The sequence below is a fragment of the Cygnus olor genome, chromosome 7 (assembly GCF_009769625.2).
Source record: "Cygnus olor isolate bCygOlo1 chromosome 7, bCygOlo1.pri.v2, whole genome shotgun sequence".
Lineage (NCBI taxonomy): Eukaryota > Metazoa > Chordata > Aves > Anseriformes > Anatidae > Cygnus > Cygnus olor.
Window position 1 is genome coordinate 9,007,993 of NC_049175.1, and position 19,055 is coordinate 9,027,047.

At 40.9% G+C, this 19,055-nt stretch overlaps 1 protein-coding gene across 15 annotated transcripts in view; it reads right to left on the reverse strand.

Annotated features, from left to right (window-relative positions):
* The window catches only part of CCSER2 (coiled-coil serine rich protein 2), a 151,364-nt gene that overhangs the window by 64,560 nt on the left and 67,749 nt on the right, over positions 1-19,055 (reverse strand). For 6 of the 15 annotated variants that reach the window (XM_040563635.1, XM_040563644.1, XM_040563648.1 and 3 more), the window contains exons 1-2: positions 8,687-8,751; positions 8,305-8,486 (exon numbers count right to left, since the gene is read on the reverse strand). The exons of 4 other annotated variants lie outside the window; for them this stretch is intronic. The gene's annotated coding sequence lies outside the window, so the exon portion shown is untranslated. Of the gene's footprint in view, positions 1-8,304; positions 8,487-8,686; positions 8,753-19,055 lie in introns of those variants that run through there. 5 more of the 15 variants (XM_040563637.1, XM_040563645.1, XM_040563634.1 and 2 more) reach the window with 1 other exon arrangement.

Genomic DNA, 19,055 nt, shown 5'->3' on the forward strand with positions numbered 1-19,055 from the left:
CCTTTATTATGCGCAAACTGCACAGTGATTCACACCAGCATCCTTGACAGTTTGTCCTTTGAGGGTACAATGGTCAAAGTATGGCATGAAGTTGCAAGACACTTAATATTGCTGTTTTATTTCTCTTGTGTTCTAAGCTGTGGGATTCTTTCCCCAGACTTGAGAGCCTAGAGGTAAGTTCTTTTCTGTTCTTCCTCCCTCACCCTTAGGTATGGGGATGTTCTACCCACACGTGAAGTTTATTGTATCAAACACCAAGAACAACAGCTATCCAAGCTGCTCTCATGCTGAATTACGATTATTGTCGGTCAGAATACACTAGGTCAAGGAACAGAAGCAGAGGATGATAATGAGTAGAGATGAAAAGAGGAAACAAGACAGACATCACAAAGAGACTGGGACTCTCATATTCCTAACACTGAACAATATATTCAGTCAACACAACAAAAAAATATGACATTCCTTGCAGTCTAAAAATAAGCATTGTTGTTACTCATCAGAATACGGCTTCTTAATGTTTTGTATGGCTAGAGGACATAAGTGCTTTCTGAAGAAGAAGAAACAGGAAAATGCAGCTCTATTTTTGTAGACGAAAGCTACTAGAATACTTTCAGAGTCAAAAACTTAATTCACATCCCTTAGGGCCACACTCACAGTTCAGTCCACCGTTAATGCTACTTACATTGAGTATCAGGCACCTCAAGGGAAGGGGGGAGCTACTTGCTATCTGCCTAGACATTTATGCTTTGTAATATTTTGCCCTCCTGTGCTTTGCACAATGGTGAAATGGAGACTATACTTTTTCAAAGCCAAAATTTCCTACGAAACCTTACTAAAAGGTTTTTAACTGGAAAACAAAAGCACTTTTGTATGCATGTAAACAACATGGATAAGAAGGTGAAAACATTCCTCCCATGGAAACCTAAACTATCTCCTCTAGTGAAAAGTTTACTCAGTCACAGCACTACACAAGGGCATAGAAAAGAACCCTGAAAAACAGGGGGGTGGGAAAAAAACACAAATAACAGGATTTATCATAAATACTTCAAAAGTTTATTGACAATCATAAATTTCCATGAAAAGCAAAACCTCTGCTAAGGCTTCTCATTTACATAAACCTGCACTGATTTTCAGCATTCTTACAACAGACTGTTGAGGCACGTGGCAGCCAACATCTAGAGGCTCGGCCAGCTGCAACAAGGGAGCAGCTTCAGGACAAAGAAAAGACGGAAGGAAGATGATACTGGGAAGAGCAGTCGATATTTTACGCCAACGAGAAGAAAATTTCAGAGCCTGCAGAAAGAATAGACCTGAAGTTCTTGCATTTTGTTTCAATTCCCATCACATTCCTCTTAAATGGTACAAACATTACAGTTCATTCATAAATGAGAAGTGAAATCCAATGGTATTTGCTATTTCCTGCATTCCTGGCTGGCAACCTGTTCTCAGGGGCAGGGGTCAGTTGGCAGTGAGAGTAAAGTGTTGCAGAGGCACATTGTGCCTCTGAGGCTGCCAACTATCTCATGCATCTTCATGGAGCCACCAATTCCACCCTTCTCCAAATGGCTTACTCTTCTGGCCACAGCTGACATGAAACATAGGTGTAATCAGACTTCTGTCAAATTTCTGGAAAACTCCTTTAGTAAGAACTAAAGGTGACTTAGACACTGATGGACATAGGGCTTTCCTTAAATTTGCTTTCATGCATTCCTCTGATCCTTCATCAGGATGCAGCAGAGTCACATCCTGTTAAATTTGAACTAGCAGTGTCAACTCCGTACCTGCAGATAGAAACACCACGTGCTTCCTGCATAACCAGCTCCTCAAAACTGAAGATCCAAACCAGCAAGGCTTTCTCTAGAAATCCAGAGAACACAAGGCAGAGCTGATAAGCGTGCTACATTAAGTGTGCTGACTCCAAGAACACATTTCAAAGCATTACAAGAGGAGGATGAGATGCACTTTAATAAATCAGAAGCGACTGACATAATCATGACTGATCCACCTGGCTCCAATGGAAAAACACTCATGCTAGAAACAATTAGATTACGTGGATTGTTTCATTTGTTACATAACAAAGAACAGCCTCCCAGGGCACAACCACTTCAACAGATTCAGCCTTAGAAAGTGAGTCATGTCAACCATCTTCAGTAGGGTAGCTTAAACGCCTAGCTTGCGAAACATGTATTGTTCTCAAAATCCTTGTTGGTGAGGAGATACAAAGAGTCTTTATTTGCTTCAACTCTTTGATGATGTTATTCAGTTCAGATTGTTACCAAATTCACAAGGACAGTAAAAAACAAAGGGGAAATCCAAACTAGGGAGAGACATACACCATCTGTCTGCCATACAGCTCTAGTGCCCTGCAACCTACAAAGTCCTGTTGCTACGCAGAAGGAAAGAACGGAGCTATCCTATTCTGCAAGCACACACACCCCCAAGTACCGTAGCTATGAAGCACATCTGTATCTAAGTTACTCTTTTGTGCAGTCTCATCACATGTCTGTATTTGGCAAGACTTCTATCCTGGAAAGTAAATAATTGGGGGAGGGAGGGGAAGGAGTGACACACTCTTATCTTCCTCATTAGATGTAGGCAAAAGCCTTTCAGAAAAGTTTTAAAGCTGACATCACCGTTTATGTCATGAAGGCTAATTAAGTTTTATTCTATAGCTAAGATTGACTGAATAATCCCAGAGACTACAGTCCAGAACACAAGTGTTGTAGAAGTGAAACAGCAGGTCTCAGCCCCTCCTCTCAAAGACATGATCATGTCAACATCAAAGCAACCGATACCAGGAACAGACCGCTGTGTTCGCAGATGGCGTTACTCCTTCAGCAACTTTTTATGTTGGTCACTTCAATTTTTCTGAATTTATTCTTGAGACAAATTGCTTTTATGTCAGAACTCAAGAGGCAGAGCAATGCCATTCTGCAAACAAGTGGGATTTAGTCGCTGTTGTCAAGCAAACACTTCACTCACAGATACACCGTGAACACACTCACTAGAATCTGTTACCTTAAAACTAAAGGTTTAAGTCCAAAACACGTACATTTAAAAAGAATAATTTTCCATTGCGCAGTTTAACACTCATGAAGATGAGCGTGCCATTTCCCTCAAACCTATCCACTGTCACCCAATGATTCAAACACACCCACTCTTGTCTGTAGCTCTATGAGGAGAGCTTTACTTCACCACTGCTTCAGTAACAACACGAAAAGCCAGCTGCCGGTTACTGTTTTCTGTTCACTATTTAGTGATGCTACCTGGAGCAGGATTTTCTTGCTGATAAGACCAGGCAGGCTGGAAGCCAAATGAAGCGTTTAATATAACTGATTACAGATGGAAATAGCCCTTTTTATCCTCTCACCTTGTCCATCCTTCTCCTCTAGTTCATTTATTCATCTGATGCAACGTTTCCAAATAAGAACACCAAATTGCCTTGAGCTAAAACCCCTTTTGATTGCACGAACAGATATTGTTTAATACATTGTTTTATTGACTATACAACAACTAATGATGGAAGCAATGCTACCAGCACAAACCACATTTGAGCACTTTATCCACATAGGTATCTTAAAATCAAGAATTCCCATCAGTTTCAATCCACAGCTTGGCTGCGCTTACCAGCCATGTGTAGGATTTTTCCTCCCCCCAGCTCACACACATTCATTCTTATTGGTGAATAAGTAAGCAGTTTAGTTACAGGTTAAGCTGGAGAACAAGTACAGATAACTCAAGGAGACAGCACGCAATTCATAGACACGCTGCTACTGATATAAGCCTCAGAGGTTCACAGGTAACAACTGAACGAGACTAGACAAGATGATAGGTAGATAGATAGGTAGGTAGAGAGAAGAAAATTCTAGGAATTCCCTTTCTACATGCTGCCAGTGCTATTTTAACTCAGCTCATTTTTTGTCAGAAAACCATGATCTTAAGAAATGAATGTCAAACCTCAGCTACAGACTTTAAGAAAATTATATTCCTAAATCAGCTACTGCTGAATTAAAAAGTGACTTGAAAATGGAGTGACAGAAAATCTTAAACTTCTCTCATGAAAAAAAGCAAACCCTGCATAAGCTTGAAATATTAAACAGATTATATTTCTTTGGTTTTGGATCATGGTGATTCAACTTCAGTTCTCTAGTTCGGCCATCCAGTTCCAGCAGACAATCTTACTTTAAAGGCAATGAACGAGAAGTCTTCGTCTCCTGTGCTAGTCCTCAACCAACACACCAGGAAGACGCAGCACAGGGCAAGACCTACAAATACTTTCAAGTCACAGGATTTCTTGAATTTGATGTAGTTTGGTTTGGAACCCTCAGCAGGTCTCTCCTCCGCTGTCCTGTCCAATCTGTCTTTGGCTCCCCAGATTTTTTCTATCCACAACTGCCTTAAGCAAGGAGCAGTATTCAGCACTCCTGTTAACTCTTTCAAAGATTAGTTTCATCTGACACAGCTAACTTCTACGGGAGGATACTGCAGTCAGCATCATATTTATCCTTCCATTAACATTTTTGTGTTTCTATGAGAAGTGTTGTTTTTTCCAAGGTTGCAAGTCCTAGAAGGACATCATACCTCCTCAAGCCATCTTTCTACTCTTCTGGGTTCAAAACACTCTCTCTTACATATACTAATCAGCACATAGATTTTGGGACAGGAACCACGAATACCTACAGTTCCCATCTCCAAGTATGGGCACAAATGAATTTATGGAATGGCATAATGATACCTGACTTTTTTTTTTTTCCTAACTGACACGGACCAATGAGTTTATATTTTTAGCTATGTGTTATAATTCCACAAATCTCATCCCAGAGTGACAAAACCCAACCCACAGCCCATTTGCTTATGCACAAAGCTAGGATTGTTCTTCTCTCCCACAGATATATCTCAACATTTATGATTGCTTTTACACGCCACTTTATATGCAAACAACCAGCAGAAGCAATAAGGTTTTGCTGCAGGTCTTTATATCATATAATCTTTCCAACACTTTGAAGAACGCTGTTCATGTCAGCTCATCATTCACCCTGTTTGCCAGGTCATTTGGGATACAGGAGTCCTCGCACATACTCCTGTGGAACACTACTTGTAAATGCCCCAGGTTACAAGAACTGGCTACTGATTTCTGCCTTCCTAACTACCAAACAAACCAGTTACATGGATCAATCTACTTCATATCTGTGCTTTCAAGAAGCTACTAGCTTGCTTGTATTCTCTGAAGTTAAATTTGATTTCTCTTCAACATCCACCCTTAACCAAAATCACTGTAGCCACATACAAACATATAATAGCTGTCAGTTGAAGCTTGCTTATTTTTGAACCAGAGATTCGAAGTGCCACTTTCTTGCTATGGAATTTCATTTCATTTGTGCTGGACACTTACAGCTCCTGTCTATGATTTGATTACTACAAATCCGTTCGCCATCAGAACACCAAACTCTGGAAAAATATTGTAGTACCAAATAACTTGGCCAGTCTGCAACAGCATAACAAATAAACATATTTATAACTACAGACTGACAAAACTTCCTTAAGTATTTTAAAGTGTTTTATATTTTCTTACTGATTTTCTGATTAACAGTTAGATTTGTATGTACCCATCAAGGCCAGCCTTTTGAAATACAGAAGCCATAGATACTGATTATGTAATAATTCACAAGTGAAACAGTTTCTCTAAGAAACTGAAAGAAACTGACCTGTAGAACATTAATGATTAGTGACAGTTTGTCCACAGCGTATCTGTTTCTCCCACATTAGCTTATTAAATTACGCAGCCATAGTCATCTGTGATAATGCATTATTTGAAATTAAAGGAAGGTGATGCATACGATTTGTTTTGTTTACTCAGTATCTCAAATTTATTCATTGTAAAGCACTATTTTTATACATTACTATTTCAGAGCACTTGCACAATGGAAAGATTTACACAGATTGGGGTGTTCTGTTTTGTTGTTGTTTGGTTTGGGTTTGCTTTTTATATGAGCTGTTTCCTGATGGACAAGCTGTGCAGGATGCAAGCTTCTGCTACTTTTCTCAGGTCTCCTGCTACTAACAGCAGTAGCTTAGGCCTTGCAAAGCTTAAACCTATGCAAGTTTGTCTTGCTGAGATGCAGGTCAGTTGAATGTCGTAGCTTCCTCCAAATCATCAAAGATACAGATTAACAAGCCTATGTAACAATATTATACAAGATCAGGTTTTACCTAGATGTGATTTTCTACCTTTAATATGATTCACAAAAAGAAACTGTGTATCATACAGATTCAGATTCTAGGGAGAATCTCTGCATCTATGTAGAGCCGGAGTCTCCAGCTCAAAGCATACATGATATTTGAGTCAAGAGAATGCAGGGTGTTCAGGACATCCTCCCATGACACTGAACTTGTGCTGTGTGTGTCACAAGCCACCTAGGCTAATGAGGCTAAAAACACAGGAGTTCTTATGCAATTCAGAAATCATTTGCAATTTAAGGGTTATTCCAGACCAAAAACTTGTTCATCCACCACACAAAAGTAAACCTTTATCAGCTATTTTCCTCTGGCTAAGAAACTAAGACATTTTGTGCAGCCTGAACCTTGCCAACATTAGCCATACTTCTGCTTCAATCAGAGCCATTACAATGCACTCCACAGAACACTACCTCGAGTCATCACGGACTAAGTGCTCACGAAAATCCCAGCGAGCTTTCTAGTGGGAAAGGCATTTCACTGACACCTCGTGACACCAGTTCCCCACATGACCAGGGATAAGCATCCCCCAAACCAAGGAGACTTTCTAACTTCATTTACTATAAGAGACTATCAACAGAACTGTTCCTGCTGAATCCTCCCCTCTAGGACAGGAGATAGCTAGCAAGTGAAGCCCAGATCTCTGCAGCTCTGGAAATCAAGTAACTTCAGACTAAGGAAGATACAATATTCTCAGAATGCCTTCAAAAATGCATCTAATTTGATAGAAGTTTAGAAGCGAGTTTCAGCCTGTGTCCCAGAGGTAGAAAGAAATACAAAGACCTACGCTGACTAGCTAAGCATCTTTGGAATAGTTATTATAACACTGTTTTGACTTTATTCTAACATACATGTATTCGGGTATACAGAGATTTACATAAGCTTTTTTATTGCTTCAACTGAAACAACATAGGATTTTAAACCTAATTATCAAAAGCACCATTAGTATTTTGATCTTCTTAGCATCCCTGTTGGCAAGGAATTTAACCGTGCTTGAAAGCTTCCAATTAGGAAGAGGGCACTACTGTTTACATTTCCAAACAGTGGCAAAAAGAAAATACCACAATCACTGCCATAACTGGTACCTTTTACCCTGTCTCCATTTTCACAGACCTGCATTCTTCTAACAACTTCAGGCAAGCGATGTTCATTTGAAGACTGAAGGCACAACGGCCCTCTAGATAGAGAGCCTGTGCCAACTCTTCTATGTAACGGGTTTATTCCAAATGACCAATCCATCTTAAGGGATGATCAGGTTCAAAAGTAATAGGTTTTACTCTAGCAAGCTTTTACATGAGCAGTTCCATTAAACAGGATTACTCATTAGTATAACACTATGGTAAATGAGAACATTATGTTCATGGAGATCATTACTATTCATTTTTTCACATATTCATATGCATTATTAATTACCTAAATTCAGAAACACAAGGTGCCATGAACAATAAAGAACAATGTAGACATCTTCTAAACGTGAAGCATTTCTACAGCCTTGTGATTAGAAGACAACACTCAGCAGCTTTTGGAGCCCAAACACTAAGACTGCTACGATGAAAGGTGTCAACTGTGAGCAAAGATTTCATTTCTATTTTAAAAACATCTCGACTAGAATGAGTTGTATATTCACGTAGCTCCTAGGTTAACGTTTGGTGTTCGCCTCTTCAGCTTGAAGGTATTAAATTCAAAATGGGCCCGTAAAATCTAGAATGATGCGATCCATTACAGACTTGAGAAACTATCTGCCAATTTCATTCAGTATCACTAAACACAATTAAATATTTACTGTCTCATGCTGCCATGACAAAGCATTTTATCCCTGAAACTGCTTCAGGGAACATATTTTTAAGCGGTTCCCGGTTAGAGGAGAGTACTGAAACAAGACCTTTGCTGCAATGTCACTTCCCTTCCAACACCTTGATAACAAAACGCGCTGCTCTGCACCAGCCCAGGGCTGGAGGCCCACGCAGCGCAGCACCAAGCCTGCCCGGCAGCCAGCACCACCCCTGCGGGCGGTGACACGGACCCCCGGCCGGCAGACCCCTGCGCTCTGCACCGACCCGCCCCCCTTACCTGGCTGCGCTGCCAGGCCCGGCTGCTAGCGCTGCGCCGGGGCACGCCGCTCCCCTTCGCTCCTGCTTTCCGCGGGTGCCGACGGGCGGCCCGACCCCTTCCGACGCAGAGCTGGCGGGGCGAGCCGCCGCTGCCTCATGGCGTGCCGGGGCGCACCTCGGGGCTCGGAGCTGCGGCGGGCTCTGCGCGATGGAAGCACACCCTCAGCGGCACCGCCGCGGAGCCCCCGGCCCCGCCGCGCCGCCCGGCACGCGCCCCGCCACCTCCCAGCCACCTCAGCCCGCCTCCCTCGGGGCTGCCGAGGGCTCCCCGCCGCGCCGCGCCGGGCTCCAGCCCGCACCCACACCCGCAGACCCGGGGGCAGCGCCCGCCCCGCACTCACCGCCGGGCCGCGCCGGGCCCGAGCCTCCCTCCCCTCAGCGCGGCGCCCCCAGGTACCGCCCGCCCCGCCCCGCCCCGGCCGGGCCCGCCCCGCCCGCCACGGAGGGGAGGGGAGGAGAGGGGAGAGGCGGGGCGGGGCGCGCAGCCCCTCGGCGCATGCTCGGGGAGCCCCGCCTCCCCGCCGCGCCCCTCGCCTCACGCTGACGTCACGGCGGGCGGGTGGCGCGCGGCCGGCCGTTGGGCCCTGGCAGTCAGCCGTTAGGCGCCGTTGCGCGCGTCGCCTCACGGAAAGGGCGCGTGGCCCGCTGGCGGTCCGGCTGCCGGATCTCGCCGTACACCTCCTCCTGGCTGTTCGGCACCCCCATTCCTTTGGCTCAGCTTCAGGCGTTCCATTTTTCAGCTCTGACTGAAACGTGGAATTATTTCTCAGTTCTTCCATGCCTGCTGCGTCAGGCCCCTCAGAGGAAGAAAGCTGTGCGGTAGCCTCAAGCTGTGTTCGTGTGGAGGAGAAATAAACGCCCAGTGATTGATAAGCATCACTTGACACGGCCTCCTGACCGGGTGCGCTGCCTGGGCTGTGCATGTTAGTGCCTCGAGTGCCTGCTTACCTTCCTAGACACGGGCTGTGAAACTCCTACACGTTTGTAGGAGCACAAAGGCCTTCTTTTAAAATAAGGAACAACAACTGAAGCTTTTCCATGTCTTTTTGCCTGTACTTCAATCTACCAGTCACGTTAATGCATTTATTCTTAGAACAATTTGAAGTATAATTACTCCCCTGTGGTACAGGAAGGAAAAAAAAAAAAAAGTAGAGATTAAATCTCTTGCACAAAGCTAAAGAGATAGCAAAGCCAGGAAATGAACTCAGCTTTCCTGAGTCAGGCGTCCTTGCTTTAACCACACAGTCATCCTTTCTTTTGGTCATTCTCAGCTTCTGAGTATTAATGTTTTTTATTAATGCTAATGCTCAACAGCATTAGCACAGATTTGACTTTTCTCTACTTTTCTCTACTTTGTTCAACAGAACAACTTTACTGTTCCCACTGAAATTTCCTCCAACTTCTCCATTTCCTTCCCAAAATTAAGAGAAATTATATTATAGGCTCACTGAGGCCTTCTTATATTCCCCACTTCTCAGTTATATTCCCCTTTCTCAGGCACGGTATTTCTCAGTGGCAGGTATTTCTTCAACCCAAATACTTTAAATATAAGCTCATAAAATGATTGTGGAGCTTCAAAGGTGTAGCTCTTGGGCCGGCACACAAATGGGCATAATAAAACAGATCAAGGAACAAATGATATCCTGTCATCACACTTTTCTACTAGAGCAGAAGACTAGGAACACTTGTGGCAACACAAGGGAGGCACATAAGCTTCATGTACTGACCTAGAAGTGGTGGGACAACCACCTTTTTATCTATAGCTTATACTTTTTTTATTTGAAAATGATTATGAAGCCAAATTCTAAAAGAAAACTATATATAAAAAAGAAGAAAACAGCCTAGAGATATTTTAGGGCAGAGTTGAGAGTTCTGCTATCTGTTTAGACATTTAACAAATTGCCACAATGCCTATATAGCCTCAATCATAAGATGCAGTCTTTCCACAAAATTCATAGCTTTTTTTGAATAGTAACTTCAAAAAAGGAAGTATTATAGAATCATACAGAATTGCAGAATGGCCGAGTTTGGAAGGGACCTCTGAAGGTCATTGAGTCCAAACCCCCTGGCAAGCAGGATCACCTAGAGCACACTGCACAGGATGGCATCCAGGCGGGTTTTGAATATCTCCAGAGAAGGAGACTCGACAACCTCTCCGGGCAACCGGTTCCAGTGCTCTGTCACCCTCACAGTAAAGAAGTGCCCCCTCATATTGAGCTGGAACTTCCTGTGCTTCGGTTTGTGTCCCTTGCCTCTCGTTCTGTCACTGGGCACAACTGAAAAGAGACTGACTCCATCCCCTCAACACCCTCCCCTCAGATATTTATACACATTGATGAGGTCTCCCCTCAGTCTCCTCTTTTCCAGGCTAAACAGGCCCAGCTCTCTCAGCCTGTCCTCATACGACAGATGCTCCAGTCCCCTCATCATCTCCATAGCCCTCCTCTGGACTCGCTCCAGTAGCTCCATGTCCCTCTTGTACTAGGGAGCCCAGAAGTGGACACAATACTCCAGGTGTGGCTGCACCAGAGCTGAGCAGAGGGGAGGGGCAGGATCACCTCCCTTGACCTGCTGGCAACGCTCTTCTGAATGCAGCCCAGGGTACCTTTGGCCTTTTTGGCCACAAGGGCACACTGCTGACTCATGGCCAGCCTGCTGTCCTCTAGGACTCACAAGTCCCTCTCTGCAGAGCTGCCCTCCAGCAGGTCAGCCCCCAGCCTGTACTGGTGCTTGGGGTTATTCCTCCCTAGGTGCAGGACCCTGCACTTGCCTTTGTTGAACTTCATGAGGTTCCTCTCAGCCCAACCCTGCAGCCTGTTGAGGTCCCTCTGAACGGCAGCACAGCCCTCTGGGGTGTCAGCCACCCCTCCGAGCTTTGTGTCATCAGCAAGCTTGCTGAGGGTGCACTCCGTTCCATTGTCCAGGCTGTTGATGAATAAGTTGAACAAGACTGGACCCACTACTGACCCCTGGGGCACACCGCTAGCTACAGGCCTCCAACTAGGCTCTGCACCACTAAGCACAACTCTCTAAGCTCTGTTGTCAAGCCAACTGTCAATCCACCTCACTGTCCACTCATCTAGGCTGCATTTCCTGAGCTTGTCTTTGAGGATGTTAGGGGAGACAGCGTCAAAAGCCTTGCTGAAGTCAAGGTAGACCACATCCACCGCTCTCACCTCATCTACCCAGCTAGTCATCTCATCATAGAAGGCTATCAAATTGGTCAAGCATATTTTCCCCTTGGTGAATCCATGCTGACTATTCCTGACTGTTCTTCTAAGGGTTAAACACCCATAATGCAGTTAGTGTAAATAACATAGACCTGCTTAGGTCTAGGAGACTAGTTGAACTACTTAAGCAGTCTAGTTAAACTACTTAAACAATCTATTTGAAACTACGTTGTAAAATACTGCCATTTTTTTCTGCACATCTTCAGTGGCCATATTTCTACAGTATGTCACCTTCACAAACATGCAAAAGCATTTCTAGACAGCAATTAAAATCATATTGTACATGTCTAAAATCCAAATATGCTGTATTTCATTTATTTTTAAATATGTTCCCTCAGTATCTGTTAAAACAAATTAGTATATATTTCATTTACATCTGATACAGTTTATTTTTTATTCCAACTTAGCTTGTATTCACATATGCCGAAAGCCCCAAAGAATATAAATGTCTAACATTTCCATTGAGTCAGTAGGAAGCTTCAAGATTCTGAAACATAAGTAAAAGCTGTTATTTCAGCCTGAGTTATACGTATGGAAATTATATCCTTTTGTATAAATAAAAATGATTCTAAATCAGGCTGGATAAACATTTTTTCCCATATTTTGTAACTAAAATGTTGACTGATAATCCCAGTACTCAAAAAATACCTTTCCACTAGTGACAGTGTTATGGAAATTTATCTAGTGTGTTTGGGATTTTTTTTAAATCCAACGTATGAAGACACCATTCAGTGACGCAGTAGAAAAAATAACTTAGACTTATGTTTCTAATAACTCCCTCCAAATTTAACATAATGTGAAAAGTTGACTGGAATTCAATGAAATCTCTGTAGACTCAGTAAAAACATTTAAATATATTTGGCATCGTACAGCTTATCTTTATGTAAACATCGTTGTAAAAGATCCTGTTCTAAATGAATGCTTATCCTAAGCTGATTGATGTGGTAAATTTTGCTATTTACTAACAGTTTAAATAGCACAATCCTTAAAAAAAAAGAAAAAAGAAAAGAAAAAAAAAAGAGTTTAATAAAGATGAAATGCAGTCTTTTTGTTTGTATAGGTAGTGTCCTCCATTTTACAATATCATTATTGTCTTTAATGCTGTGATATGCAGAAGTAATAATCTACTTATAATCAGCCTACAATGCCGTGGATAACAAAGCAATACAGCTATGCATAGTAAGAAATAAAACATAAAGCAAATAGCAAAAGAATACATACATAAGCACATCACATGTATGTATTTGTTTTCATTTGACAGCATTCATCTTAACATTCATCCACAAGGAGAGATTGTCAGCATCACTCAGCAGTCAGAAGCAAAGAACCTGATCCTTTTGAGCCTCATTCAAAAATTGGTTAGAAATGACAAAAGATACCTGTTGGTGCGGTGACCACATTTGTACATGCTGTTAGCACAAAAATAAATGCAAAATTTGTAACAGAGTTGCTCATTTATACCCCCACTGATTAATCCCTACCTTGAAGTGACAAGACAGCTAAGAGAAACACACCAGTTTGATTCTAGTCATCCTCTCCACTAGGATTGCCAATAATTTTACCAGTCCTAAAAACAGCTTGATTATACGATGTCCCATCAAGCTCTTAAATTAAGAGCCTTGCATTACTTCCTCATGTCTCATTGTAATACATGATATTCTGCTTTAGAATGATTAAGGAGTGTCCAATATTATCTTTATGAGACAATAATTTTGTTTCCTTAAATATTATTTTTCCCAATGGCAGGTATTCTGAAATATGGTGAGACATTACAAGAAACCTAGGATAGACAGACTTGCAGATTAATCCCACCTTCCCTTCATAGGGAAAATTCCCACTGACTAGGCAACTGCATGAGAAAATATATAATAACTGAAAGTATTGAGGTTAATTCATTCTCATTTATCTCATGCCATAGAGGATCCTTTTAAGAGGAATTGCACATTTTCTGAAACTTGATTCATAGCTGAAGCAGACTGCAGAAAGGAATTAACTCAAAGTGATATTCTTTCCATGAATACTTCTTCAATGATATTAAATTTTTATATGCAAATTAGTTTCAATTAAATTTGAGATGAAAACAACAACAACAACAACAACAACAACAACAAATCTGACTGCTCCAATTCCAAACAGCACTTTCAAAATACAGTTCAGGGCTTCAGAAACAGTTTTATTCCCTGTATATAGTTGACCCTAATCTTTCTTGTCTGAACATGTGAAAGCATCCAAAGATAAAAAATGAAAGTTGAAATTCCATTTTTCAGTGATTAGATTACATTTTCAGTATTAAATGGCAATGAAAAGCAAAGAGCTCAAAGATGCAGATTAAAAGATGCAATTGCTTTTCCTCTCTTTGTGCACATGGCAGTAACATGTGCACCGAAAAAAGAGCTGACCTTATCTGAATTTATGTGACCAACTTAACCAGTATAGCTCAATAATTAACTGAATGTCTCAGAGCTCCACTAGAACATTAAGTACAGTAACACTGTTTTCTCAAAATCAGTCACTTGAAAAAATTGTGAAATATTATATCAGAAAATGTTTTGTATCTTAGAAGGATTTTTCTTCTCTTTTATACTTACTCCCCCTTTTCTTTATTTTGTTAGCTCTAGTTACTCAGGAAAATTATGCTTATACATGCATAAATATGTGTATAAATACAAATATATTTATATAAAATGTTACTTTTACATGTACCTTGGTGTGTGTGTGTGTATTAAAAAAGTTGTTCTAGGCATTGGGAATCATCTGGACAATGTAAGTGGATAGTTGGATGATTCCTCCATGGCAACCCTGGGCTATTGGAGGTATAATTTATACAGGTTGATACCGATCGCTCCTCCAGGTGGGGTTGGTTGGCCCGCCTCAACATCAGCTGGAGGATAAGCTGTCGCTCTGCCCAAGGTCCTTCCTTACCGCTGGATCTTTCTGGAAACTTCTGTCAAAGTCAAACATCATTCAGTTGCAGTGAGTGCTAAGGGATTGCTTTCCTGGCAAGTAAGAAAGCTGGATTCTCGCAAAGGCAAAATAGGAGAAATTTTATTCTTATAAGCTGGTGCCTGCCCTTGATTCATGGACTTCTGAAGGCATCATCCTGAGAGATTCTGACAGAAATACTGGCACCAGAGATTCAAATGCTGATGTATCCAGTAAGAGACTTAGCAAGGTTTTGCTTGCTAAGGTTTTTCTAACCAGGAGATGCTGAAGGTGTTTTTCAGTTAATAATTACTAACTGTAGATAGCAGCAAGCTGGAAAGAGAATGAACTATTTTAGAAATGCATGCAATAAATAATAGTGGATATGGTTCAGATGGTTGTCACAAGGCTCAAGGACAAATTCTAAGCAGCATGACTGGCATTTTAATGGCTAAAAATATGTCTTCAATCCACATTGTGAAAAATCAATTAGAAAATGCTGGCAGACCAAAACTTACATGCAGAATTGTGAGTAAACCTGCTGCTCTTCCTGTCTCACTATAAAGATAGCTATGAAAAACACTTTGCCCTCTAGATTCTTTGTAATCAGGGAACTCCTGGTGCTCTGCAAATATGAGCGTATCCTCAGAATACGTTTCAGCAGAGGTAAGGCCATTTCTAATTCATTTCAAATAAACTGAGGTACAGAAGGTGCCAGGGTCAAACTGGCAAGCTGGTGGCGAAGGCAGGGCTGGAATCCACAGTTCCTCACTTCAGATCAGTGAGTTTATGACCAAACCACGTAACACCCAGCATGAAACTCTATGCCCTACCAAAGCGGTGTGGAGAAAGAACATAAAATCCAATACACTTAATGTAAGAAAGCTGTAACAATAATAACAATGAGTAAACTAAGAAACATTGGGGGATATTCACCTAAATGGTGGTGATTAAAAACAGGCATGACTGAGATGCATGCAATTCTCAGAGATGCAGAAAAAGAAGACAATACAAACAAGTGAAAGGAAACCTCCACTGAGAATGCAGCTAAAGTGCAGATCTAACTCAGACCGCAATGATGCACATAATGAAAGTATTAGTAAATAAGCACTTAGAAAGTAATAAACCTACAAAGAATGCACAGAGAGGTGGATAAGCTTTTATGGAATGCCTGGCTTTCCTCCATCTTTTAATATCACTTTGAACTGGGTATTTGATTGCAAGCATTTTTTAGACATCTGATTTTATTTTTATGCTACATTTTTATAATCCACTGCAATCCTTCTTCAAGAACATTATGATACTCTGGCAACGTGACTGTATAAACTGAAAAAAAAATTGAGGCCAAATATTGTATAATTCAATCAGTAATATAAGGAGAGCTGCTGGGTTTGAACACAGTACCTACATGTAAAGGAGGAGCTTGGTGAAAGGTGAATATTCTCCTCAAAGTGAAAACGGGACCACCTGGAGTGTGGTTCTTCCAGTGCCTGCAGTGGCAGGCATCGATGTATGTTTATAGTATTAAATTCCTCCTAAGACTCCAGATTCAGCTGCTGTGTAAATGAGATAGTGTTACACACCATTGCATGGAATATCATTTCCTTCACGTTCATCAGAAAGCACTTAAATAAGTTCTCATTTCAGAGGCAGAATTTCTAATGATAATTAATTCAAGACATACTGTGGTATCCAGAGGGAAAAGAGATTTGGAGGCATTTTCATTTAAAAGAGATACCTTCTTATTACCTCTTGTGAAAATTTTCAAAGATGACAACCCTCATTAATGTGGAAATTCAGCAACTGAAATTCTCTTACTGATTCCAAAGTACTTAATGACAGAAAGTAGATGGGGGAAAAAGTTTTAATGTTAATTTTCTTTAGGATAGAATTCTTTACAGTTCTAATAACCTAAATAAATAAATGCACCCTTCATCCTGGCAGTGGTAGTGCGATACTGTGCATTTAAAGGGCCACATTTCAATACGAAGAAAACAGTAGCATGTGCTGCTGATGCATCCAAATCATGAGCAGTAGTGCAGACTCTAGCTAACAGAAATGAACCTCAGTTTTCCCTGGGGCTGTACTTCTGTTATAGTCCAGGCGTCCTGGCAGTCTTTTGATTTTGTGGAAAGTAGCAAGAGCGTAGAAAGGGCTGCAGATAAGAATATTAAGCCTTATTTGTCCAGATTGAAGATAAGAATACTAAACAGTATTTATCTGGATGTAGATGACCTAGAGTGGTCCAAAGGTGGGAGAAAACAGAGGGGAATTAGACATCAGAAAAAAGGAAAAACAAAACAAAAACAAGCAAAAAAAAAAACTTGAGACAGAAAAAGGGTTTTCAGACCAGAAAGAGAAGGCAATTTTGATGATAAAAGATCAGGGCTCACAAAATATCGAAGACAGAAGTAAAAGAAATAGGCCTGCTGTTTTCCCCCTGAAGTGGTGGAGGTCCCTAGTTTGCACTTGCTTCACATCGCTTTTAATTCCTTATGCTAATGCAGGGGCATCCTCTGCCTAGATGGATACAGCAGAGCATCACTGGGGAGACACAATTGCAAGCTCTAGAATCTTACACCTGAGGCCACGTACAAGCACTTGGCTAAACGTATAGTTTGCATATTCAGTGAATGAATTAAAATGTATGTATCAGATAGAAGCACAATAGCCCTCTGATCTATTTTCTACTTCAGTGCTTATGGCTACATGTAAATCTCCTAGTCTGTTAGTCACTGAAGAAACAGGTGCTAGTACAGTCTTCTGTGCCATTTCATGAGTCATGGAAGTCTATTGTCATTTTAAAAGCAGAATTTAGCTGGCAATTTTAATACATTAGTGCCCAAGGTTACTGGCTTTCTAAAAAAAGCTTAAGCAAGGATCTGCAGTTCTGTGATACTCCTAGCTCTGGGCTACTCCTCCTCCAGGTGCACGCTGTAGATTTCAGTATCAGCTTGGGGAAATCTGTATGTGAAATACAATTTAATTGAATGCATTCTATACACATATTTACTGTAAGTTCAAGATGGATCTGCAGACATTTACCATCCTCAGAAGCTTTTGACTTAAGCACAGTGAATCTACAGAATTATTGCTTAAATGAATGTGGTTCCATAAATAAATTTTAAACATTAAGATTTTGGTTAAAGGGATATTGGGAGACATTATCATTTTGCCTGCAGCCCCAACAGTGTATATCACCAAGACATACTACACATTTAATAGTAATACAGGTATAAAAGATGAATTATGAGTTAGATTCTCTTTCTCACATCAGTGCCTTATTGCTTTGCAAAACTCAAATTGCTTTACTAGCATTCAATGTCTGTTGTTTCCATTACCTACTGTTAGATAGCTTCAAGAAAAACAGGCTACAGAGTCAGTAGTATCTCTTTCTTTACTGGATGAGCAAAATGAAGACTGACACCTGATGCGACCATCATAGTTTTTTGAATGGCCTGAAATTTTTCTTATGTTGCTCCTGAAATTCAATGCATGGGCAATATACTCAGCACCATTTACAAGTTATTTCCCTTCACCTTGAAAAATATTTTGTGGGAAATTATATTCTTCATCAAATGTAAGTGATAGTAGAACTGAAATACGTTCTTTTGATATCATGTTGGTTTTGTAACAATTTCTTAAGAGCTGCTGCACAATGCCATAATCCTGCAAAGAAAAGCCATTGGCCAAACAGCAAATGCCACTAACACCAGCTGAGCTTTACCTCGGCTGATCTGGTGTCTGCATATATGTAGTGATGTTATTTAAGTGCTACGCAGATATGCAGCTCTACCCATGGAACTGTTCTTGCAGAATCTGGGCTTCTTGGTCTTAATAGTGTCAACGATCATATGTCTGTTTATGCACTTTATACGACTTTTTAATTTTTTTTATTTCTGTGCTAGCACAGAGGAGAGAAATGTTCCAACACAGGTGCACATTTAGTTAGCCATGTGTATTCATAATACAATTAGCTAATTTTCTAAGAATAATCTACTAAGTAATTTACACAGATAGTTCTACTGTAGCATTATGTGTGCTTTGGTACACACTTAAAATATTGTGTTTTCTTTTACAAACATGTTCCTCTTTCTAATGTTGTCCAACTGTCCTTAAAATCTGCTTCCTATGTGTTTTTCACATTTTTATGTCTTGTCAGTAAGTAAAAATACAATTGTAAGTACAAGTTCAATGCTAAAATGAACGTATCTCATTTAGAAGAAATGCCTTATGTATTTATGGCTTCATCGTAAGCCATTACCTTTGTTTTTAAAATATATCAAGTTAACTTTACATGGCATAATTGTTTCAAAACCAAGTACAAACTATGAACTACAGCATAATGCCTCTTTCTCAAATGGACGCTAAGATTTTCTTCCCAGACCTGATGGATGCCATGCTTCCTCCTCCCCATCCCTGGAAGACCTTGCCTATAGCATCACCCTTAGTAGGATGGTTTCTAACACAATTCATAAGTAGTTTTGTTTTACTTTCAAGCAAAGAAAATAGCTGCAAAGAGAGCTTCATCAAAGTAGGCTTGCATTCTTCTACAAGG